Source organism: Taeniopygia guttata, chromosome 1, assembly GCF_048771995.1.
Source record: "Taeniopygia guttata chromosome 1, bTaeGut7.mat, whole genome shotgun sequence".
NCBI classification, from domain to species: domain Eukaryota; kingdom Metazoa; phylum Chordata; class Aves; order Passeriformes; family Estrildidae; genus Taeniopygia; species Taeniopygia guttata.
In genome coordinates this window covers 51,247,449-51,273,253 of record NC_133024.1, presented here as the reverse complement: position 1 = coordinate 51,273,253, position 25,805 = coordinate 51,247,449, and the positions used below count along the sequence as shown (strand labels likewise).

Below are 25,805 nucleotides of genomic sequence, written 5' to 3'. Positions count from 1 at the left end.
CAGATAAGAGTAAAAATCACCTGTTACCTCATCAGCCCATTTGAATGGTATTTCTTTTAAGCAATATTTCTTAAAAGGATGGAACAACTTGTAAGGTAAGTTCAGGATGTACACAGAAAAGAAAAATGGCAATGAAAAGAAAGATGGAAATGTAATTACTGCTCACCTGCTGTAAAACAACATCAAAAATATCACTGCAAGCAACATTTGCATTTCATTTATCCCAAATTCAACAGTGAAATGAGCTATTCATACATATTGAAATAACCTCAAAGACAATATTCTCCAGAATAAACCCTAAAAAAACTCCTCTTTAAACTAATTTCTGTTTCTTTGTATGATATCTGTATACATAGAAGAAATCCCCCAGAGATACTTTGCAATTTTTTCTACATTTATTCTTTCTCTCTCTTTCCAAAAGGTACCAATAAAATAAATTTGGAGTAAGTTTTATCAAATAGTTGAACTTTACATCTGGCTTACAGTTACAATGGGTTTTATGTGACAATGATAATAACCATATATGTAGAAATTTGGCAAAGGTAACAAAACATACGGATATCAGTATTTACCCACATTAAGTGTGTTCTTAACTTTATATTCCAACTTGATGACTTTCACATAGTACTTTGTACTCAGGAAGAACTGAATCTACTTGATAATGTCAATTCTTTTATTTGAAGGCTCATTTTTGCAATAGTATCTGCTTAAATTCAGAAACAGTAGGTGACTGTGGAAAGTAAACCTGGATTTAGGGAAACTGGACAGAGTATGCATGAGAAATGTGAAGTTCTGTATATTTGCATATGCTGGTTTTGGCTGGTTTGGAGTGAATTTCCTTCCCAGTGGCTGGTACAAGGCTGTGTTTTAGATCTGTGCTGAACACAGGATTGATAATACGGACATGTTTTTGTTCTTGCTGAGCTGGGCTTACACAGAGCCAAGGTCTTTTCTGCTTTTCATACTGCCAAGCTGACAAGGAAATTAGGGATGCATGGAAGGTTGGGAGGAGACACAGCCAGGACAGCTGACCCAAACTGACCAAAGTTTCCAGACCAGGTGGTGTCATGGTCAGTATATAAAGTGGAGCAAAAAAAGAGGAAGCATGGGACATTTGGAGTTGTGTTTATCTTCTCAAATCGCCGTTATGTGCGATGCAGCCCTGCTCTCCTGGAGATAGTTGAACCCCTGCCTGCCTATGGGAAGCAGTTAATTAATTCCTTGTTTTGCTTTGCTTGTTTGCAGGGATTTTGCTTTCACTATTGAATTGTCTAACTCTTAACCCAGGAATTTTCTCCCTCTTTCCCTCCTGATATTCTCCTTTATCTGACTGGTGAGGGAGTGAGCAAGTTGCTGGGTGGGGCTTGATTTTTTGCTGGGCTTAAACCATGATAGCTCATGAACTAGGAAGAATATAGGTAATAGATTATGGAATGGATATGGCTTCTCACTTAAAAAAGCTTAAGTCTGAAAGATTTTCATGTGTCCAAAACTATTTCTAGAGAACTCAAAAATTAGAAATGTCATAGATAAGAGTTAAACAAAATATGTCAGTTTATATTTAATTTCTTTTCCATGGGGTTTTTGTGGTGGGTTTTGTTACTGAAGGTGAAGCAGAGATATTTTTATGTAAATATTAAAAGCTTCTTAATTTTCCAGTTCATTAGGGAAAATATTGTTATTGCAGCTGCCAAACATCTAGTCAGATCACAGTTTTAAATAACGAATGTAGGGAGAAACTTCAGATTGTCTATCGTTGTCTGTAAGAATTTTAGTACAGTGCTTAAGAAGAACATTTCTGAGTATTTCTGAGGTATCACTAGGTCTTTTGAGAAAATGTTTTGGACTAAATACAGGGGAAAAAATATTGTCTGCCCAGTACATACACATGATGTACTACTGCATAGGTACTAGAATCTAGTAGTGTGACTTTAATGAAATGTCACATTCTTGGTTTTTTCACTTTGTTGTTGTTGTTGTTTTTTTTATCAGTAGAATTTGTAGGAGCATTGGGATATTAAGATATAGGTACATACACAGAAACACACACCACCTTCTATCTTTGACCAATCTATCAAGCTATCTAGCCATCCATATATCTGTCTAAACACCTGCATAGTCATATGTGATATCTTTGTTTAGTTATATATCTTAATAGATCACAAATGTTAACAAGAAGAGTATTCAGAGCCCTATAGCACTACATTGACCATGTTTTTATAATCAGATATCAAAATTTTGTCATTTAATTACTAACAAATTATTTTGTGCATGATGAACCTAGCAAAAGTTGCAGAAAAAATTTTTAGTTTTTTGAGCCTCAAAACTCTTCTTTCTGCTATTATACCTGTTATAGTTGTCACCTACATTTTGGACTCATTTTGAATGCAATATATAATTCCTTTCTGGATTAATAAATGTGAGAGTGTGTTGATAGTGAAAGGCTAGTAAACAAAGAAAGTTGGTGAAAATCAGAGAGAACATTGGCATCATTAGGTTTCCTAGATGTTAGCAGTGTGGATAAAATAGATGTGCCTTACAGTCTATGTTTGCTTCAGTATTGCATTATAAGCCATAGAACAGTATTTCACTGCTGCATGAATAAAAATATAATTATTGTATCTATAAATGAAATTTGAAAGTAAACAGTATTATTTAAAAACATATTTAGTGCTTAATTAAACTTTTTTCTTGTTTACCTACAACACAATCTGTATACAGTAATGTATAAATATTTCTTAAAATGCAATTGTGCTGAGAACTGAACACTGTGCATCAGTACTAGCTAAGATGCCTCTACAGTGCAAAATTTATCTTTAAATAAAACTGCATATAAATAAATTTACAAAAATGTGAAGATGTTATTATCATTTTTCTACTTGAACTATTCATTTAAAGCACCAGAGAAAAAAGAACATCTGCATGGATTCCTTAATTCAGCTAATGAAACTAATCATGTCTACAAAACCTTTATAAGTTTAGGTATAAATCTAAGCATAAGTCAGATATTAAAATAAGAAATGCAAACAGTATATCAAAAATGCAAAATTTAATGTGTGCCTTCAAGACTGCAAGTATTTTTCAAAGTAATGACTGCTGAAAAACCTAAGTGTTTCACTATATTCAGTGCAAAGGAAGAGCACTCATCCTGAAATGCTAAAGCCCTTCACACCATGCATTCATGAATCCTCACAGTGTCATTTCTAAGCACATACTATAGTACTTATTTTACAGCTATTTCTGTATGAAACAAAACATGGTTTAAAACATCTTACACAAATCATATTAAATGTGATTGATTTTATTTAATTTTAGATACTAAACAGTTACTGTGGATATCTCAGCTGGTCCCTTGTGGCTCCCTCAAACTTGCGTAGAGGAGTCAGTGCTGGTAAAGGTGTTATTCACATGACTAAATATCGATGTTAGATGGAATTATTTCCATTCATAAGTTCTAAATTTTTCCCTTACCGGCTAAGGAAATCTATGTTTCGATGTAGGTATCTCTACTTTGAATGAATAAAGTAAGATAATATAAAGCCTATGCTATGTGTCAGAATGAAAGAATGGAATCCAGGTTCAACTGACTCCTCATCTAATCAGATTTGTTTTCCTGGGGTTTTTTTTGGGGTTTTTTTTGGGTTTTTTTTTTTTATTAATTCTTTAGGATGCTAGTTGAAATGTAAGACCCTTCTTTAAATGTGCTCTAAATGGAATTCTTGTGAAATAATAGGGGATTTTATTTGATCTTGGGGGTTGTTTGCATTCTCTTCTCTTTGGGAGTTGTTTGGTTTTTTAACCTAAATACTATGTCCTCAGAACCCCATATTTTCAGGCCAAATACACCATTATGATAAGGTGATCTTTCTGGTTATGTAGTAAATGCCATCAGAATTAATTGTGTCAACTGATAACCTTGGATTACCTTTTAGAACTGTGCCATATCTTAATTCAAATACTTCAAAGACTGCAAAATTCATAATATACATAATGGCTACCTACAATATTAAAATAATGTGTTCTGCACTACATATTTTTAGCATCTCTCACATTAAAGTGATAATCACAATTGATCATGGTTAGGATTATGCTAATCAATAATAGTTGCTGTCTTTAGCATTTCAGAAGTTTGCATTATCTAATTATATCAGCCATAATCATCACAGGACTCTGTTGAATATTTTGTCCACTGGTAATAAGAGGACCAGAATTTTTAAGCAAAATTATGTTGTTCAAATAAAAACCTGAGTCAGTCTTGTTTTTTCCACTTGTTATTTCTAAAAAAGCAGCTATTAAATGAAAAAAAAAAGATATAATTTAAAATGTAATTTTTTGCATTTGAGCTTTCCTCTCTAAAGTCCAAGTAAACAAGTAAAACCAGAAATTAACAAATAATTGGCACTTTTTAGCTTTCAGTCTTCTTCAATACATGGTACCATGTACATCAGCAGAAAATATCAAATCCCATATGAATGTAAAAAAATATACAGTCGCTTTTCAGTCTTAACAGCCAATTACTTAACTTTAAAACTTTGATTGAAATGTAATATCTAATCAGTCCAGTAACCTGGCTCAGAACACACTAAACATATCCAAAATGTGAATTTAATATTTGCTGATATATGCTAAACTACACTGCCATGGATCTCATCTCTTAAATGCAGGAGTGCTGATATTTCTGTGAGTGAAGTCTAAGAAGCATAAACTGGTCTTCTGAAAGGCGAGAACTTAAAGTTTACACTATGTGAGAAATAAATGTTCTTAAATTCTGAGTCTTTCACAATGTATTTGTAGACTGGCAAAACACCTCTCTCTTGTCTACACTCAGCTGAGAGGTTCAATATAAAAATTATGTCTTTAAGATATTAACAGCTCAAAGACATAAAAGACTGAAAAATTCATTGACAGGCACTTCAAAAACCAAAGTTTTCTCTTTGAAAAAAGCCTCCAAACAAACAACTACAACAATGGCAAAAAAAGATAATTCCCAAATTTAAGCTAAAATCATATCTATTTTAATTTGCCTAATTTTTTTTTCTTGAAGGCAAGTGATCCACATTGTGAAGGAAAATATAATGAGAATGCTTTATACTACTTCTGAAAAATCAGTGTATTAAAATAAAAAGAGTGTGTGTCCAGTAGCTGGTGCAATGACTGAAAACATTTAATAGTATGCCTTAGCGCTCTCTCTTGTCCCCCTTTTCGTCCCAGCTAGCTCTGTGAGGGGGGGGGGGAGCGCTGGCAACTTCCGTGTCTTCCGGCGAACCCTCGCGGGTAACTGCCGGTGCTGCGTGGGTCTGGGAGCTTAGGCAAGTCCCGAGGCGAATAAAAGGAGAGAGACTTTTTCCCCCGCGGGCGATATCTCGGTTTATTATGGCTTGGTTGGGAAGGAAAAAACCGAGAAGCTGCTGCGTGCTGAGTTCGAGTTTGTCCGTGCCGCCTGGCCGATTCAGGGGCGGGGCGGCGCGCTCCGGCGCTGGCCGCGATCCAAGAGAGGCTGCGTGTGGAGCCGCGGCGCTGCTGCCGGCACGTGCGGGAGCCGCGGCGACCGCGGCAGCAGCGGCGGCAGCGATTCGGCTGCAGCAGCGATCGCGGGGCAGGGCGAGAGAGCGAGCCGCGGCGGCACGCAGGGATCCGGCGGGAGAGGAGGCGGCGGGCCGAGCAGCAGCAGGAACAGGGGCCGGGCGGGAGAAAAAGCACCGGGGCGTCCCCAACCCGTTCTATAAATACTCGAGAGGGGAAACCCGGGGCGGCCAATGAGATAACGCCACGGGGGGACTTGGGGATAGTGGGGTGCAGGGGTCCAATGGGAGATGGACAGATGGAAGGGTGCCCGGTCGTCTCTCGACCCCGCCGTGTGGCTGACAGATGGTCTGAGAGACGTAAACAAAATGACTCGGCACTTCCTCGGGAAGGCAGACCGCGGGGGGAAATGGGAGAACCCGGGAGGTCACTTACAGAGTGCGGGGGGATACATGGAATGACCTTACACATAATAGAACATATAATAACACAATTTCACAACTCCCTCTTCTGTTTTTCAAAAGAAAAGAACGGAAAATAACTTAAATGGGAGGTTTTACAGTCTTTTTCCCCATCGTTGAACCCAATGTCTGCTCGGTTCTTCTCTGGCTGTCTGTGTTGAGCAGATGTCAGCTCTGATGGGGCGGTGAAGACTGCGTGGTCGATGTGCACGGTGGAATTGATGACCTTTAAACCTTTAAACATTACTAAAACTCATAATAAGTACAATGAATGTTAACAGCATCATAATTCAGCATTCTGGGGAGGGGAGGTTTAAATCAAAAGGGAAAGGTGAGTCCAGGGAACTGCATGGTGAAAGGGAAGGCTCTGAAAGAGAAGGTGCTGAGTCAAAAAGGATGGGGGGAGACTTTCTCCGTCTGCGGAGGGCTGCATGCTTCACCTGAGGATCCTTTTTTTTACCAGTCTGGTGTTTGGGGACATATGGCCGGACAAATTTGGACGGGACCCATCTCAGTCCTGAGGGCGTGGACACGCAAGCGTATCCCTGTCCCCAGGTAACTAACTCATGGGGCCCTTCCAGCTGCCAAGTCTCTGGATTTTTGATGATCACTGGTGGTTTTTCCCTAACCTTGCTCAGCTCGTGGTTGTTAAAGTGCCTGGTGACTGGTGGGTTGAGATTCTCAAAAGAACAATTTAGGAAATTCAGTGTAAAGAGGGCACGCGCGAGCCGAACTTGGGGGGACTCCACCTTCATAGTTGGTGTTTGCTGTTTCAGCATGCGTTTGAGACTCTGATGAGTCCGTTCCACCACTGCTTGACCTGTCGGGGAATATGCGATGCCAGTTTTGTGCTCTATTCCCCATTGCTGCAGGAAGCTGACAAATCCCTTGGATGTGTACCCGGGGGCATTATCTGTTTTTATCAATTTAGGGACGCCCAGCATAGCAAAGGCCTGTATCAGATGCTTTTCAATGTCTTTGGCCTTCTCCCCTGCGTGGGCAGAAGCAAAGACTGCCCCAGAGAAAGTGTCCACGGAGACATGGACGTACTTCATCCTCCCAAAGGAATGGATGTGAGTAACGTCCATCTGCCATACCTCGCAGGACCTCAGACCCCTAGGGTTTGCCCCTGAGCTCACCGATGGTAGGGGGAGCGACTTGCAGGATGGGCAGGTGGCCACAATGGCTCTGGCTTGGTCACGAGTGAGGTGGAACTGCCGGACCAGCCCGGGCGCATTCTGGTGGTAAAACTGGTGGCTGATCTTAGCCTGTTGGAACTTATCTGGGAGCGGAGCTACCTGAGCCGGGGCAGCAGCGAGAGAATCGGCACGCCGATTACCCTCGGCCAAAAACCCTGGCAAGTTGGTATGTGACCTGATATGCATCACATAAAAGGGTTGCTCTCGGTGGGAGACTAGCTTAATCAGTTTCGAGAGCAACTTGTGCAGGGCTTCGTTGGACACACCCTGTAGAACAGCGTCCTGTGCTCTAGACACTACACCAGCTACATATGCCGAATCAGTTACCAAATTAAAGGGTTCAGAGAATCGCTCAAAGGCCCTGACGACGGCAGCCAACTCAGCTATTTGAGGGGAGCCTTCCACCTCCACAATGTCTGTCTCCCACTGCTGCGTCTGGGGGTCTTTCCAAGTTATTACAGACTTGTGGGAACTCCCGGACGCGTCTGTAAAAACTGTCAAGGCTTTGAGTGGCTTTTTGCTCTGAATTTGTTTGATGGACAATGCGAATTGAATTTCTGATTCAAAAATTTTGTGGGCTGGTCTCAAAACTGAAATTTTGCCTGTGTAGCTGTCTAGAGAGAACTGCAGGGATTCGTTTTCCTGTAACAGATGTTCTAGCATGGCCTTGGTGAATTGGCCTGATTCCAATTTGATGGGAATGTGAATGCATTCAAAGTCACATCCAGCTAACTCTCTGATCCGAGCTCTTGCTTTGCGGATCAGTTCCGCTACTAACTCCTGTGGCCTTGTCATTCTCTTGGACCGACGGTGACTTAGGAAGACCCATTCTATGATGGAGAGTGGGTCCCTTCGGTCTTGGCCCTTGCCCTTCCTTGGGGTGTCTGTCCATTGAAATATCACACCATGGAGGTGTGGCAGCCTGCCCAATATGATGAATTTAAAAGGCAGGTCCGGATCATACCGGTGGGCCTGTCTGGCAGACATTGTCTCCTGGACCCTAATCAAAGCTGCTTGGGCCTCTGGGGTGAGTTCCCTGGGAGAACTCGGCTCCTCCCCGCCTTTCAATAAATCGAAAAGAGGGGCTAGGTCTCTGTTTGTAATGCCTAGCCATGGCCTCACCCAGTTCAAAGAACCGCACAGCTGCTGGACGTCTGCTAGGGTCTGAATTTTGTTTTTGATGGCCAATTTTTGCGGAGTAATAGTCCGCTTGGTAATTTCCAAGCCCAGGTACTTCCAGGGTGGCATCTTTTGAATCTTATCTTCTCGCAGCTCGAACCCTGCAGCAACCAACGCATCGGTTGTCAGGTTAAGCGCGTGTGTAAGGAGATCGTCATTGGGAGCACAAATCAAGATGTCATCCATATAATGTTGGATGATCACGCCCTCGGTGGCTGTACGGACTGGGGTCAGCAATGAAGCTACATACCGCTGGCAAATGGTGGGCGAGCATTTGAGGCCCTGTGGCAATACTCGCCAATGGTACCGCTCCATTGGGGCTTCTCGGTTAAGGGACGGAACCGAGAAGGCAAAACGTGGTGCATCGTCTGGGTGGAGGGGGATATGAAAGAAGCAATTTTTGATGTCAATCACAGCCAATTCCCAATCTTTGGGTAACATTGTGGGGGACGGCATCCCTGGTTGGAGTGGACCCATATTTTCGATCACATTGTTGATGGCTCGGAGGTCGTGGAGCAACCACCATTCGTCTTTGCCTGGTTTTTTCAGGACAAAGACGGGGGAATTCCAAGGAGATGTTGTTTCTTGGATGTGTCCCTTGGCAAGTTGTTCTGCCACGAGTTTTTGGAGCGCTTTCAATTTTTGTTTATTGAGCGGCCACTGCTCTACCCAGATTGGAACATCAGAGAGCCAATTTAACTTTTGGGTAGGACGCTCCTCAGTGACCGCTGCCCGAAAAACCTGGGGGGTAGGAATGGTCAATGAGACCCCCCACTGGGCCATCAGGTCCCTTCCCCACAGGGGCTCCGTGTAATCCAGAACAAACGGACGCAGGTAAGCTGTCTGTCTGTTTGGCCCCTCAAATTTGATGATGTTTTTTGACTGTTTTGCCAATTGTGCCCCTCCGACACCTTGAATGTGTCCAGCCATGTCCTGCAACTCCCAACGCGACGGCCAATCCCGTAAGGGAATGACTGTGACGTCTGCCCCTGTGTCCAAGAGGCCGTTAAGCCACTTGTGCTCACCGCCGTTCCACATGTAACACTCAGTTTTGGGTCTATCCTTCCCAATTACCTGGGCCTGACACACCTCGTAGATCTGCTTTGCGGATTTCCTCCACAGGTCTTCTGGGTAGACAGGGGCCCCAGATACAGGTATGGCTTGGGCAATGATTTGCCCTTTGGGAAGGTAGACTGGCGGGTGAGCACAGTGCAGCCACAGCACCAGATGTTTAGGGTTTGCAGGTGTCAAATTGGGTGCGATAGTGATGTCGAGTGGCGTGTATTTTGTGTCCCCAAGGACGATGTACTTACTGTGGAGTTTTCTCCAGGTCCCTGGGTCCTGTGTGTCCACTGTGACAAAGTGCCAATTGCTGTCCCTGAGCAGTAGGGGTTCGGTTAGGGCCAACCTGTATGGAGAGAAGTTGGACTGGGTGTTAAGGATGGGCCTGGGATGGTCGGGGTCCCGACCAAGCCATGCCTGTGAGATGAAATTCCCAACTCCTCCCACGCAGGCTGGTTCACCAGCTCTTTTTCCCCTATTGTGCACTCCAGAAATGTCATGTTTGGTATTAGAGTTATTGTCCTCAGGTGGGTATGCTAATGTGTTGTCCCTCCTGCCCCCTGATGTTATGTTTCCCACCAAATTTGTGTCCTCACGCAGGGAGGGACTGCGCTGGGAAATCAGTTTTTTGAATGTTCCCCTGAGTTGGAGGCACCTTGCCCTTGCTGCTGTTTTTTAAAACGCAAGAAGTCCTCTTTGAGGGGGCAGTGAGATGCCCAGTGTCCTTTCTTATTGCACAGGTTGCAGGGCCGTCCTGGATGGTAGCCTTTGGGTGGTGGCCCAGTGAAGCGGCGTGCAGGAGCCGGAGCCGCGGATGGCATATGGGCTTCGGCAAAGGAGACTCTCCGTGATGGCGTTTGGGGTGTCCCCGGAGGGTCTTTTGAAGGCAGGGTGACCCTTCGAGCGCACACGTCCAGCATGTCTTGGAGTGTTGGCTCTGGGTCAAGGGGCAGGCTCAGCATCACCTGTCGGCAGGCCTCGTTGGCGTTCTGCAGGGCGATCTGCTTCACCATGCCCTGCCTCAATCCGTCCTCTGGCACCTGCGATTCAGCTGCCCTGTGCAACCTGTCTACGAAACTAATGAAAGATTCCTGTGTCTCCTGCTTAATAGAAAAACAGTTAACAACAGGACCACGGGGTTTTAACTTAAGAAATGCTTTTTCTGCCGCATTGGCAGTTGCTGCCAATGCCCCCCTTGGAATCTTTTCAGCCTGTGTTGTTGCCACGTCCCAATCCCCTATCCCGCACAGGTGGTCAATGGTCAACATGCCTCCATCAGTGTCAGAGGAGGTCTCGGCTTTTGCCCAAAGTTGCGGTAATGCATCCCGTACCTCCCGCCTCCATGCGGATTCCCATACCAAAAACTCAGCTTGACTAAGCAAGCACAAAAACAGAGCGCGGATGTCAGCAGGGACGTATTCATTGGAGGAAAGTGTGACTTTTAAAAGTCCCCTAAAGTATTCACTTTCCCGACCAAAGTCTTTTTGGGCTTTGCAAACATCTCTAATTACAGCCTGTGGGATAGGGGTCCACTGTGCCAAGGGTCTGCCCCTCTGCCGCGGGGTGTAGGTGACTGGTGCGGCAGAAAAGGCAAGCGGGGGTTGCGGCAGGTCGCGGCTTCCCCCCTCCCCCCCTCCCTCCTCCTCCCCCCCCCCCCCCCCTCGGGATCCGAGGTGTGGGAACCAGAGGGCGGGTCGTGGGAACCGAGGGCGGAGGCAGGACCAGGGCTAGGGGGTGTGGCTGGTGTTATCTCACCCGCAGGGGCGGGGTCGGAGGGAGGACTGCTGAATGATTCATTAGGGGAGGTGCCAGAAGAGGGTGGAGGGGAGGGGTGGGTGGAGAAGTCTCGGGAGTGGGAGGGGTTGGCTGTAGGGCGGAGGGGGTCGTTAGGAGACAAAGAATGCAGGGAGGGGGAGGGGGATGCCATGTGGTCGCCTCCATCTTGTGCCCTGGGGCAGGGATCTGGGGTTTTAAAACTCACAACTTTGCAACGAGAGGAAGTTTGGGGAGGGGAAGGGTGCAGGGCGATGCCAGCATCGTCCTGCGATGGAGCCTGGGGGTTAACAGAGAGGCCAGAATCTGCCTGCGGCTCGTTTTGCCGGGATGCCTGTCTGAGAATCCCCGGGCTAGGGAGAGAGGGATAGGAGAGGGGTTTTGGGGGATTTGGGGGGCTTGGGAGGCAGCGGAACCAGGAAGGCTCTGGCTTCCCTTCGCAGTTATCTTTAACAATATTCTTCAATTGGATTGCCAAGTGGATAAAAATTGAGAGGGACTGATCCTCCTTTTGGGCAATTTCTTTTTCCACTCGGTCCCAGAATTGGACTTGGTACAAATTTTCCTGCGACAGGTCCTGGAAAGACTGCAGAAGCCACCGTGCAAAACGCTTCATGTCTGATTTTTTACATTTCTTCCCTCCCCCCACTAAAATTCCTAGGGTTTGAACATAAATTCTCTCCTGTGACACAGACATTTTTGCACCCATTATGTCGATGTTAAGGCGTGTCACAACCCTCGCGGCTGGTAAAATAACAAAAGAAAAAAAAAACACCTGTCGGAGACTGGGAAGCCCTCCCTTACAAACTCCCTGAAGCGGGAGACAAAATGTGGGCTCTTACGCCCTCTTGTGGGGGAAAGAGAAACTCATCCCAAAGGGAGCAAGGCGTACCCAGCCCAGGGGGACCCCGGTAAGTCACCACGGGTCCGGCGACGTCCGAAGGCGAAACGAAAAGTCCAGCTGCGAAGTTTTTGCTGTGCGGGGGCCGAGCTTCGGCGGTGCGAGCCAAAGGTGCCGGCCCCACCCCTCTGGAAGCCCTGGCTCCTTAAAACGGAACCGCGGCTTGCGAGGGTGTTGTAACGTCCACGAGGTAAATCAACGAGCTTTTCGGGGCTCGGTGGTCCTCAGTCCGTGTGCTTGGAGCTCCCAAGCAACGCGTTGGTCGCCACAACTGCCTTAGCGCTCTCTCTTGTCCCCCTTTTCGTCCCAGCTAGCTCTGTGAGGGGGGGGGGAGCGCTGGCAACTTCCGTGTTTTCCGGCGAACCCTCGCGGGTAACTGCCGGTGCTGCGTGGGTCTGGGAGCTAGGCAAGTCCCGAGGCGAATAAAAGGAGAGAGACTTTTTCCCCCGTGGGTGATATCTTGGTTTATTATGGCTTGGTTGGGAAGGAAAAAACCGAGAAGCTGCTGCGTGCTGAGTTCGAGTTTGTCCGTGCCGCCTGGCCGATTCAGGGGCGGGGCGGCGCGCTCCGGCGCTGGCCGCGATCCAAGAGAGGCGGCGTGTGGAGCCGCGGCGCTGCTGCCGGCACGTGCGGGAGCCGCGGCGACCGCGGCAGCGGCGGCGGCAGCGATTCGGCTGCAGCAGCGATCGCGGGGCAGGGCGAGAGAGCGAGCCGCGGCGGCATGCAGGGATCCGGCGGGAGAGGAGGCGGCGGGCCGAGCAGCAGCAGGAACAGGGGCCGGGCGGGAGAAAAAGCACCGGGGCGTCCCCAAACCCGTTTTATAAATACTCGAGAGGGGAAACCCGGGGCGGCCAATGAGATAACGCCACGGGGGGACTTGGGGATAGTGGGGTGCAGGGGTCCAATGGGAGATGGACAGATGGAAGGGTGCCCGGTCGTCTCTCGACCCCACCGTGTGGCTGACAGATGGTCTGAGAGACGTAAACAAAATGACTCGGCACTTCCTCGGGAAGGCAGACCGCGGGGGGAAATGGGAGAACCCGGGAGGTCACTTACAGAGTGCGGGGGGATACATGGAATGACCTTACACATAATAGAACATATATAACACAATTCCACAATAGTACATGTTTTTCAGCTTTCCATGTGTTCAGATGTAGCCACTTCTACCTTAAAACACTTTAGGTTCTACTATAAAAGACTATAAGTATGGTGGTATGTTATTTTTGCCTTAACAAACCTTGTTTTTTTGGAAATTCTTAATGAATAAAAGATAAAAATGTAAAGAAATTGACTTCAGTCAATCTTCATGTATTATTCAGTAGTTTTCTATGTGTGTGCAATATCTAGATGCTTTTAATTAGCTACCTTGGGCAGAGAAGACCTAGTTTAGAATCTTGAAACTAATAGGTGTCGGAGCACAATTAAAGGAAAATAAGGGATTAGGTTTTCTCGTGCAAGGTGACAAGGACTTGGCATAATTTCAGTTATAGTTCTACACATTATTTAATTGTGAAATAGAAGATAGCAAATAGACCAGAGATTAACTAAATTCTTTAAACTGAGTTTTAATTCTCTAACTCTTTCAGAAAGAAATACCCCAGAGCAATGAAGCTTCTCTCCACAAACAAAAACACCTCTCCACCAGTAAAGCTCTTTTTTATCAGTTACTAATGGAAAAAAAGAAGGGAAAAATTCTCAATTGACATAGAGTTATATGTGAGTTTAAGATTTATCCTCTGTGACTGACCAAATGGTATTTTATTGCACACAACACAATAAAAATATTTTTCTTTCTTTCTCTTTCTCTTTCTTTCTCTCTTTCTCTCTCTCTTTCTCTCTTTCTTTCTCTCTTTCCCTTCCTTCCTTCCTTCACTGTAAAAAAGTAATTTTGTTAACATTATATTTTTTATAGATGATGGAAATGTCATTCATAAAAAGTGACTACTTTCCTGATTGCCCTTTGTATATAGGCAGAGATTGACAGAGAGTGTAGAGATAGAGAGATATGGATAAATGTGAAACATATGGAGTACAGCTGGCCAGGATGCAAACTGGTGGTGGTGGCTGATTGTCTTCAAATGCTCCCAGCTGCTCTCCACGCCAGCTGAGAATGATCACAGTTATTTGTGTATTATTATTAATCTGTACCTTTTGACAAAAAATGCACCTATCTGTACGTACTGATGGTTTAGATGTGCTTCAGCTTGAACCTCATTTTCTTAGCAGTGAAATCAGGTTTAAGTAATATTTGTGTGGTTCATTGTATTTCAAAGTGATGCACCTGAAAAGTGAAAAGATAGCATGAACTCCCATTCAAAAGGCATACACAAAGTATGTATTTAAGTAGCTCTACCAATTTTCCATACTATATTTTTTGCTTCCACTTATATTTTGGAAGTTCTGGGGCTTTTTTTTTATTTTTTTCATTTAATTTCCTTTCAAAATATGATATTTAAAGACAACTTTTTTTTCTGCTGCAAATAATATTATTGTTTTTAATAGAAAAAAAATAGTATTTCATTCTTCATATAACTAATAGTTCTCATATCAGTCTAGGAGATACTTCAATACATTTGTGAGATGTCTGACTATAATTTAACAGCTTCCTAGTGTGTGTTCCCATGTCATTCTAAACCATGATGATTATAGATTGAAATTAATACTTTAAGACTGACGATAACAAATGTTTTGGGAGACAAAATTGTTGTGTTGATATTAATTTTTATAGACTTTTCCTAAATGATTTCTCAGATGTCTAAATTTAATGCTATAATTACCATAAAATGAGAGGGAAGAAACAAAGGAATAACATCAAGTATTTAAGTACTACATAGCAAAACTGTGGCTGTTGTGTAATAAACAAATAAAAATGAGTGTCCCTCCAAAAAAGTGTACATATAATTTCTGTGTCTTTGCCAGCGTTTGTGAAACTGACTAATTCAAGGACAAATGTAAAGATAATAAATTGTTTTCTGACTACTTTAACATTCCTAACATTGCAAGAGTAAAACATTTCTTTTCTATTCCCATAGAAGAACTGGTGTTAATTTAGCCAGGTTTCCTGGGAAAAAAAAAAACAACAAAAAAACAACAATCTAATATGAATCGTGAAGGCAAATTAAGATTTAAATGGAAAAAATCTCAAACCCAAATGAAACCCCCACAGTTCTTTTTCAAAGATGTGCACCTGAGGGAAAAAAACTAAGACCATAAAAACAGACAAACATCACGTGAGTTATCTGTGACTAAAAATGAGATGGTGCTAAAGGCAAATAAATGCTATCAGTACTTTCTATGCATTGAAAAAATGAGCAAAGTATAGGTACAGCTATATATTTTCTTTGTTATTTACATGTCAAGATCTGCACTCGTAGTTCCTAAACTAGGCTGATAATGTTAACTTTTTAAGAATTCTGTAAGAGCAATTCCCCAGTATCAGATAACTGGAGTAAGAGATGAGAGAGAGGTAAAGAGAGGTAAACAAAAGTCTGTGATATGGCCTTCTGTGAATGTTTGTTTGAGTTTGTTTCCTCTGAAAACAGTTAATAAGATAAAAAAAAAAAGAGGACTCCAGAAATTCTTATTCTAGTATTTGTAATTACTATTTCTACTTATTTCTAATTACAGAGGTTTAAGTGAGTAAATAAATTTGACTCTTAAAAAATGGATACTTACATTTGAATTAGTGGCCCTACAATTCTTTACAGTCTCTGTAGAGAATTAGGCATTTCTGAAGAACATAAGATGAACTGTCCTGAAACACACATTTTTTCCTCAGATGTGCAAGTACTAAGGATGTCTAGCTCAGATGTGGATAGTTACAATCCAATTTTAGGTGAGGTGAAAACCACTTTTAATTGTCTCTGGTATTTAAAAACATTGAAAAAATACAAGGCTAAAAAGAAAAGATCACTGCAACCATCTAGTCTGATTTCTTCCACAAGTCCTAAAATCTTTCTCGTTCCTAATTCAACTCTATAAAGAAACCTGAATTTGGGAATATATTTTGGGAAGAACCAAAAGTAATTCACAATATATGGAAAAATTATTAGTTTGAAAATGCAGTAAGAAGTCAGATCCAATGTCTTATTACTGCTTCCTATTGCAGTACTCTAAATCCCTTCTTTATTGAAAAATGCAAAAAATACATTAACTGAAAATATATTTCAGTTTAAAAAAAAAGTTTTAAGAGAATATTTCAATTTAAATTTAGCATATAATCACCTAATTAAGGCCCTAGATAACTACAGCTTTTTGAGAATAGTTTTGTTACACTTCAGCTATCAAAAAGTGGAAAAAGTGAAATTACCTATATATAGTTCAGTATATCTAGATTTTTTCCTCTTTGGTAATCTGTATTTCCACCATGGAAAACATACAAAATCAATTTTGTTTTTATAGTTTTTGTAGCATCTTTTTAGTGTTGTTTCAATATGAAATATTCTGCATAGTCATTTATACGTGGTTGTTACCCTTAATAGTCAGACTATCTGATTAAATTCTATCACATGAATTATAAATATATACCACTTCTGCCGAACACTAGGAAAAATATTATGTATTTGCTGCATTATCTGTGTAAAGTTTGAAGCAAACCGACAGAACATTTTAAGTACAATCTTCATTTGCCACTTTTATGGTTTCCAGTAAGCATATTTCCACGCCATGTTTTGTTCTCAATTTATGTCTTCAATTATACATTTTCTTTAGCTTAATTAGGTAGCAGTTATTATCCTTTAGTAGGCATTCTGCTTTTCACTTTCATAAGTAATATTTTTTTGTTTAAATTATTGAGAAAAACGTACAAAAAGTAGTAAAATAGTCCATCATTTGTCCTTGTCCTCCTTCTTAGAAATTTAAAAGAAAAAAAAAGAAGAAATAAATTTCATCTTTCCTGCCAGCAGGGAATAATATAAGAGATTCTCTCTTGTTAGTATGCAGAAAATAGTGAAAAGCCTGTTCATTTCTTTAATTCAAATTCACTACAATAATCTTACTAAAGAACATGTGCAATTTATTGTGGAATATTAAATGGAATGGAAGTTTCATGGGATGTAAATAAAACTCTGATACTCGTAATTTGCCTAGGGAAATGAATGCTATTAGCAATATATGTCATTTTTACGTATTTTTTTTTATGTCTTGCTTTGTTGACAAGAATCAACAATCTACTTGTCCCCTTTTGAATATGTATTTAGTATCTGAGATCCTGTAAACCAGCAGTGCAAGATATTCTAATAGTGTGCAATGAACTGTGTAACAGTGCCATTTTTATTTATTGCAGAGGTTTTGTCTTTAAAAATCTGTTTTGAAACAAATTATTATAATCTTCTCCTGAAAATAATTCATCTGTAATCAAAACACAAAGAAAATTAAGGGCTCAAGAAGGGCTCAAGTGCTCACAAGGAGACAAGGAGCCTTTTTTTTTTTTTTTTTTTTTTTTTTTTTTTTTTTTTTTACCCCAGATTAATTTCAGTAAAGCAAGGCAGTGGAAAGAAAAAGGACAGTTTTAGGGAGCTGTGGAAATTAAAAGCAAAATCAAGTTTTTGCATACAGAATAGGCAACTACTCCTATTTCAAGTGCCAAAATTGAACAAACATAAATAAGTTCATAAATAACATAATGAGAGAAAGAGGGAGAGAGAGAGAGAAGGAGAAATATACACCAACACCAAACCCTGCTCTGAATTATCTGGGTATCTCAGGAGTTACACTAATTTAACAACTGGGACTGGATGTGTGGATATAATGTGATATAATGTTTAATGTCCTCTTTCTGAGAGTAAATTCAGTACAAAGCATGCACAAATTCATAGCTTCTTCTCTCCTGTCCAGCTGAGATATAATGTTTTTTGCCACCCTTGTGCAGCTCCACACTCACTGCAAAGCATTTCTTGTCTTCAGAGCACCCAGTCCCACACTGGCTGCTCTTCTGTGGGCCACACAGTCCTGACTATCTTGACAAGTGAAACTGAAGGCACTGAAAAAATTAGAATAATAACAAAAACAAAGCCATAGGATCTGCATGTTGGACCCAGAGGAAACCTGTGATGTACAAGGCTGTGAAAGCAGCCTGCCTGTGCTAGGATGCCACATGCTAAAGCCACACAAACATGAGGCAGTACAGATCACCTGACTTAATGTTAAAGATCATTTCCTGGCATCAGTGCTTCAGAAGCGAAGATAAGCTTCCCTTCTGTGGGCTGCCCTTAGCATCTTTGAGGCTTTCTGGAAATGACACCAGTCACCTCTGCTAGGAAGTTTAATGCTTTTGAAAAATTGGCTCTAAAAGACCTGCAGCATTCAAAGTGCATAATCTTACAAACTGCTGCTCCAGGTGGCAGCATCTAATGAAACTCAGGGCTTCAAATTGACACTAGTTTCTCCCTTACAATTACTACTTATTTACTCCTGCTCATAAAAAAAAAAAAAAAAAAAAAAAAAAAAGAAGAAACCAAAACATAATTAAAAACAGTTCTTCAGTATGTGGGACCATTGTAAGACAGACAGTTTAAGAACTGAATAGTTTATTAATTTTGGTAGATTGACTTATAATTAAATCATATTTCACACACTTTAAAAATAGGATTGATGCTTATTGGAAGTAATTTGTTTCTTAATTACTATGTGTATCTGTCTTCATTTTTTGGTATGTTTTAATTCAATTTTAGTAATACATTAAATTTTTCCAGATGTCCCTTATATCTGAAATGAGGTTTGTTCAATTTGAAAAAGCTGAGAAGCTTGTCAAGCTTCGTCGGCTATTGTAAGCTACCAGAGAAAAAGTCAACATTTTTTCCTCTTTTGAATTTATCTTTTATCTATGAGAATTTTCTCTGTGATGAACGCAAACAGTAACAATTCACTTGCAGTCTCAGTCCAAAGTGCGGATTAGATCCTAAACCTGAGTGAAAATGTCAAAACCCTCTGACCCTGTATTCAGTCCAATCAAACACAAGTTGTAATTAAAAACAAAAATTAAAACCAAGGCTCAGATTCTCAGTTAGTGAAAACATGTGGCAATCTATTTACATTAATGAGTAGTTCTATGTAAAAATCAATATTGAAACTTAGGATAATTTACGTTAAGTGAGAAAAATAGTGCTACTGATACTGCATAGGACCTCACTACAATTTGTAAATTGAGCTTGGGTCAACCTGGATGTTTTCCTCATTGGATATTGTTTCATAAGGATGTGCTTAAAATAAAATATTGATAAAGTGCACTAGACTAACGTCATGTTTCTGCCGGAAAATGTGAAGGGCTACTTGATAATCAATATGTTCCTTAACCAGCAATCTGAGCAAAGATTTCAAAAAGAGTGAAATACGCTTGGATTGTCCCTTTTAGAAGAGAAACCTGATAACTGCATCCTGAACCAGCTGAAGTTTATGCAGCATCCTATTGGGCAAGCAGCCAATAGGGAATTGCAAAAATCTAATCTTGAAATAACAAAAGCATGAATGACCATTTTGAGGTCTGACTGTGAAAGACGTTCCTGCAACACAGCAGTTCTTTAAGTAACAGGATGATAGCATGCCCTGGAGTTTGTATGTTTTTTAAAAGATAGGAGAATGAAAGTATCTGAAACAGTGTCAGCTATTTGTGCTATGCTATCTTGCTACTATGTGAGTATGCATCAAGTGGGGTACTTAAAGTTCCTGACTGATTACTGCTGTAGGAAAAGATGTAGTTTTGTTGAAGTACATAAGACATTAAATGTAATCTAAAGATGCTTATGCCTCATATTTCTAAAGAGGTTTATACCTAATATTAACTTATGAGACTGATGAAATAATAATGAAAATAAAACCAAAATTGTTTGTATTCCCAGTGTTTTATCCATATAACCATTTATGGTAAGGCAGATTCCTGTCAATTGTCAAAACTGTATTCATTTTAATAGTGTTTGGCTAGCCAAATAACTATAAAAAATTACAATATACAATTGCATTATATTGCATTCAGTATTAAAATTTAGGTGAAAAAACCCAAACCAACCTACATAATTTTTTTGCTAATTTAGAAATAATTTACAGACAGATACAAATGCAATTATTATTACTGAAATAAACTTCTGTTAGACAGTGCAAGTAAATATCTTAAAGGTAAAACTGCTGGTTAGATGTTATTATGTCTATTTTATTATTTAGTTCATAGTCATTATACTTTTGAAAAGCAGATTTGAGCTATTTGGTAGTTGTTTGTAAGCTTTAATGTCTTTAAGTACAGTCTCAAGTGATTGCTTCAGATACTGAAGGCCTCTCAAATATTTCAGTATGTTACTTTGTAAGCAACAGAATTGAAAATTTAATGCATTCATGTTCAGAAAAGAGTGATATGTATAAATTGTCCACTAAGGCTACTCATCTTTAAAAGGTCCTCAATAGATGGCTGAGAGAAATTGCACTGTGAGGTATGAGAAAGCAGTAAATTCTCTGAATTACAGGAGATTGTTTTTCAGTGAATCCTTCTTATAGTCTCCTTTTGTTGAAGATCCCCAAATATTTCAAGGAGCACTACTTTTTGCATAGGATATAAAAAGCTTTTTGCCATATCATACAATAAGAACCCTTTTTCAAGAGTTTGGGCCATATTATTGATCTTTCCAGCCCCTTTCAACATAGGCTGCTCCAAGATTCTAAGATCTTTCTCCATTTTTAGTACTTAAAGCTGTCTAAAGAGAAGGCAATTCCGCTTTTTCTGTTAATATAGTTTTGTTTGAGTCATATATTGTGCAGCTAAATAAATGACAAACTTTCAGAATATGGCTTTCCTCAAGAGGATATTTAAATTTAAGTTTTATGTAAACTTAAAATAGAAGTAGGTAAAAGTATTGCTTGCATATTAAAGAACTTCATATAAAGTATACTGAGGTCTGTGTGATTTTTTTAAGGAGGGTGTGTCTGTTTGTTTGTTTGTTTTTTCTGGTCAAGATACTGTTTCTTAAGCAGGTGCTTTTTCGGGTAACATTCTAACCATATTTTTTTTATCTGTTTCTGCAGAATTTGATGCATTTTCTTGTCTGTGCAATAAAGTGGGTTATAACACTCTGACTAATGCCTTTAGTCTATCTGTATTAGAATGGGAAAAAAAATAAGGGGAATAATTTGACATTCTCTCCAAAAATGGTTTCAATGCAAGCATATATTATACCTAACAAATGTTAATGTGAAAGACAAAGCTTTTACAGAGCTTTGAAAACCTAAAATATAAATCTAAAGGGAATCTTGAAGGTCACACATAATAATAGCTTATACAGCAAATGCACTCTGTTCAGAATAAAGGCATGTGTGTGCTATTGAAGAATATGCATAGTTTTTGTTAGAACATTTAGGTCTGTTTGAGTCTCTGCTCTGTCCGGTTGCTCAGGCACAAGCATTTGCTAATAATAATCCCTGCCCAAATGTTTAAATCTTCTTTCTTAGATTCCATAATGTCCATGCATAATCGTCAAATGAACAAATACCCACTGCTTTTATTCCTAAAATGGTGTGATGTCATCTGCCACAAGGCAGCGAGGGAGTGTCAGCTATTTGTGCTATGCTATCTTGCTACTATGTGAGTATGCATCAAGTAGGGTGCTTAAAGTTCTGTAAAATAAATCTGCAAAATTATTACATAAAGTCACTGAACCATTGGGAAAACTTGAAATGGCTCTAAATATTTAAGATCCTCTCTTAGGCTGTTAAAAAATGACCTAGTAATTTCCTTCATATGTACTCTGTAGACTAAGTGGATAGGTTCTTGCTTCAATGTAGTGAGTTACAAAGATATATTAAATTACACAATTTTTTAAGGGAGAGTCTTCTTGGCTAAGCTTGGAATTGAAAGCAACATCAGAAAAGGTGTAGGAGAGAAATTAAAGCTGTTATTCTTTCTCCCAAAAAATGGTAAGAAAAGATTAAAATAGAACTTGTGACGAACAAAGCCTTCCAAATTGACTTGCATATGGGCCACTGCTACTTGAAAACAAATGCAGGGAGACACCCTGCATTTCCTTAAGACTGCAAAACAATCCATGGATTCAAGAGTCCAAATAAAGAAAAGAATTAATATATTGTAGGAAGTTGTAAACCTCATGTGGAAAATATCTTCCCACAAAAATTAAATATGTACTTCCTTTTATCTTATTGTGGCTTAGAATTTTGTTCCTAACAAAGAGACCATCGAGGTACCTTATCTGCTATAAAATCTTTGATGAAGCAGAGTGATGGAAAGCTGGGTCAAATCATAATAACTCAAAATTCCAAAAAAGGATTTTTTTACATTTGGACCATTTAAGTAGAATAAGATGTGTTAGTTAAGGCAAAGAGGCAAAAGACAAAAAGACAAAGACACCTTGAGGTAAACATTGTAAATCTGTTCTAAAATGATGGTGCTGATAACTTGGATTTGTTCACAATGCCTATTCCATGTTCCATACATACAGTAGAAAAGTATATAAAACAATTTAAAAGAGATAAATAATTAAGAAGCTTTAAAGAAGTCTGTAAATCATCCTCTCTTTTCTTTTGTACCTACTGCAATTTCATTACCACTGAAACAACAGGTCCTAACTTTACTCATAGGTAACTTTAATCAGTTTGCTAAACAAATTACTTTTTTTTTTTTTTTTTGAAGGGAAAGCTTCAACAAACAGATGGGCTTTGCAGCAAGTCTTCAAGGTCACCAAATACTGGCTGCAGTGGAATTAGAAGTAAGATCCATCATGAAGGACACCTTTTTTCAAGTGGGAAACAGCTTTCATATATATGTGATCCTGAATGTCATGGTAACACAAGAAGAAAACTAGTTCTGAGAAAGACAACTGTTCTTGTAAAGTGGGAGTTGATTCTATAGCTGTCAGTCATACCTGCACAGATTGTGCCCTGTGAACTATGGGGTTTCAGTGATCTCTGAAAGAATGATATCAAAGAAAAAATAAATGGAAAGAAATTAAGCAAGATGTTCTTTGACTAACAAAAGCTACAGTCCTTGAAATATGGCAGTAGGTTTTCAAATAAAATCTATTTAGAAAATCAATACAGTGGCAGGGTTCATATATCCAGCTGTTTCATCTGCTAAGAAGTGTGGGGCTGTTCCAATCTGGTTTTTAGGGACAAATCCAGAGACAAGGCAGTCGAGGATCAATTCTTTAGATGATTGCTACCACTAAGATAAATGTAAAATTTCTTTACTGTGGTATTTTGCATAGTTATTCAAATAGCTTTAGAAAATCCCATTTTTAAAAACTGTAACAGCTTCTATCTCTGTATAGACTATATGTATTTCCTTCTTGGAGCAATGGTGGTTACTCTGTTGCAATAAACAGAATATTTCAGGATGTGGGATGAAATTTGTGCTTTGCAGCTGTAGAGCTTGATCAAACCTGAGCAGAGACCATTATCAACATACTAGTAAATTACTAAATGTAATATATATGTGTATGTGTTTCTTTTCAAATCACTTATTATTTTTTCCCTCCTGCCCTTCTAGAAAAGAAATCAAGTTAAATTTCAGGAGTAGCAAGGGTTGAAGAAACATACATATGGATGCACCTATATCTACATCTACATCTCCATCTGCATTGTCCATCTGCATCTACATAAAATAATCCCAGCATCATTTCATTGTTGCAATGTTAAGAAGCACTTGGAGCATGTAGATACTGAAAAAATTTTTAAAAATATATCCATGAATAGTAACTGGTAAAATGTATTAATCAAAGACACTGAATGAAGAAAGGTTTTTTTTTTTCAGGCGATCTGGCCTGAAAACATCAGTTGTTTTGGTAAAAATGTTTCCTTGAACCATAATTTTACAAATTATCCCAGACAAAGAGGTATGTTTTAGACAAAGAAAAAGAAGAATGTCTATAGGAAATTTACATTGGTCTCAGAATAATTTAAGAAGGATTAATAATATTTTATAAAATTCTATACGTTAAATATATATTTTATATATGACAACGCTAAGAAAGGATGACAGAAAATTGCAATTGTGGTGAATGCATGTAAGGAAACTACAAAGCTATAGAAATCCCATATTGCTCTGAAAATGGACAGTGATTCTCTTTCAGCATCAATTTTCTACATATGCGTAAAGTATATGTAAAATGAACACCATCATTCTATATTATCTTGGAAAATTAACAAACTAGTCAGTACTGCAAAAAAAGAAAACCAAGTTGCAGACAAAATTTTAGCAAAAACTTTGGAATCATTATATAGGATTCATTTTAGAATAACAGGTATACAATTTCCTCCAACTTTAAACACAGGATTATTCCATTGATTTCAATGGAATACACATGCTTCAAAATAAGCACATACCAAAAAATGCTGAACAAAGGATAAGCCTACCTTAAGCTTTATCATTAGTTTTGTCCACCTCATAAATAGTTGTCCAAAGTATTTCTATACATCTGCTGCAATCGATCTACTATTCCTAGTGAAAAGAAAGTGGAATATATTTGAGTCTTCACTGTTTTGCTTTGTGTGCTAATGTTACATTTAAAAGCAGACAAACATTCAATTAGAACTGTTCGCAGTGTGATCAATGGTTGTTTTCCTGTTCAAGAAGCTACAAAATACTGGGGGAAGACACTCAGCTGGTGAAAAACATCATACTCCAGTTACTTCAGCAAAGAAATACAGTTTACACCACGTGAGGATCTGTTCTATGGCATAATTTCTTTCTGTGTTCTCATTTGCAGATTTCACATTGGCTTCAGTGAAACTGGGCTGGGGAGATGAACATGTGAGACTGAGACTTCTAGTGTTGGTTGTTGACATTTTTCTACTGAACAAATCAAACCCTTTTGTAGGAAAGCACAAATTTATCCTGTACATTTATAATACAGACTCCTTAGGAACTGTGAATTTATAGACCAAAATAATAGGGACCTGATCTTTGCTAAATTTTTCATGCACAAATTAAAGATGTAAAAATTAAGAGCAAGGTACATAAAAGAAGAATATTACTTATTACGAATTAGAATTTAATAATTTTTACACTCCTGGTTAAGCTCCAGAAAAAGTTCATGCCTATATGAAGTTGAAGGCCAGCTCTTTCTTTCTAAATATTTTTCTTATTAACTACAAAAAAGTTAATTTCTGTACCATTGTTTATAAGACTGGGTTGAAACTTTCTGTATTACTTTTTATAAGAATAGTTTGAAATGATTTCCTGTTCTTTCAGCAGATCACATTTATAAATAAGAAAGACCTCTACTTCTTAAACAGACAGAACAATAACAACAAAAAATCAAGGGGAACTCAGGTTGCCAGATTTTATGTGATATCATTTGTTTATTGCTCATTATTCTTTAGACTCTTTAAAGTGCAGCCTGCATTCCCTTAAGTTAAACTAGAAACGTGGTAGAAATAAATGGATTCTTGGAAACTGAACATGAAAATTCATGGAATTTCTTTGTTCAAATATGTCTAAAAATAAAGTACATAAAAGTTGGCATTTTGGGACAGACAGTCAAGAATAATTCATATTATTTGTGAAGATACGGGGTCATAAACAAACATGATTTGATAATGATTTGGTTTTGGACTTATATATTTGGAAAAGAACTCTAAAAAAGATGGCCACTGTGGCATGTATGTTCTAGTCTGTATAATAGCAGTCCATAACAAAGACCCAATTCTCCCAATACAATGAAGCTATCAAATGCTATTGAATATTCTTCTATATGACTATTAAATTAGCTA

At 39.6% G+C, this 25,805-nt stretch overlaps 1 long non-coding RNA gene across 1 annotated transcript; it reads left to right on the top strand.

Moving 5' to 3' along the window:
- LOC140683951 (uncharacterized) lies at positions 1–25,731 on the top strand. The gene is made up of 3 exons (XR_012055641.1): positions 1–95; positions 22,726–22,801; positions 24,800–25,731. It is a non-coding gene; the product is annotated as an uncharacterized lncRNA (long non-coding RNA).
- The last annotated feature ends 74 nt before the right edge of the window (positions 25,732–25,805 follow it).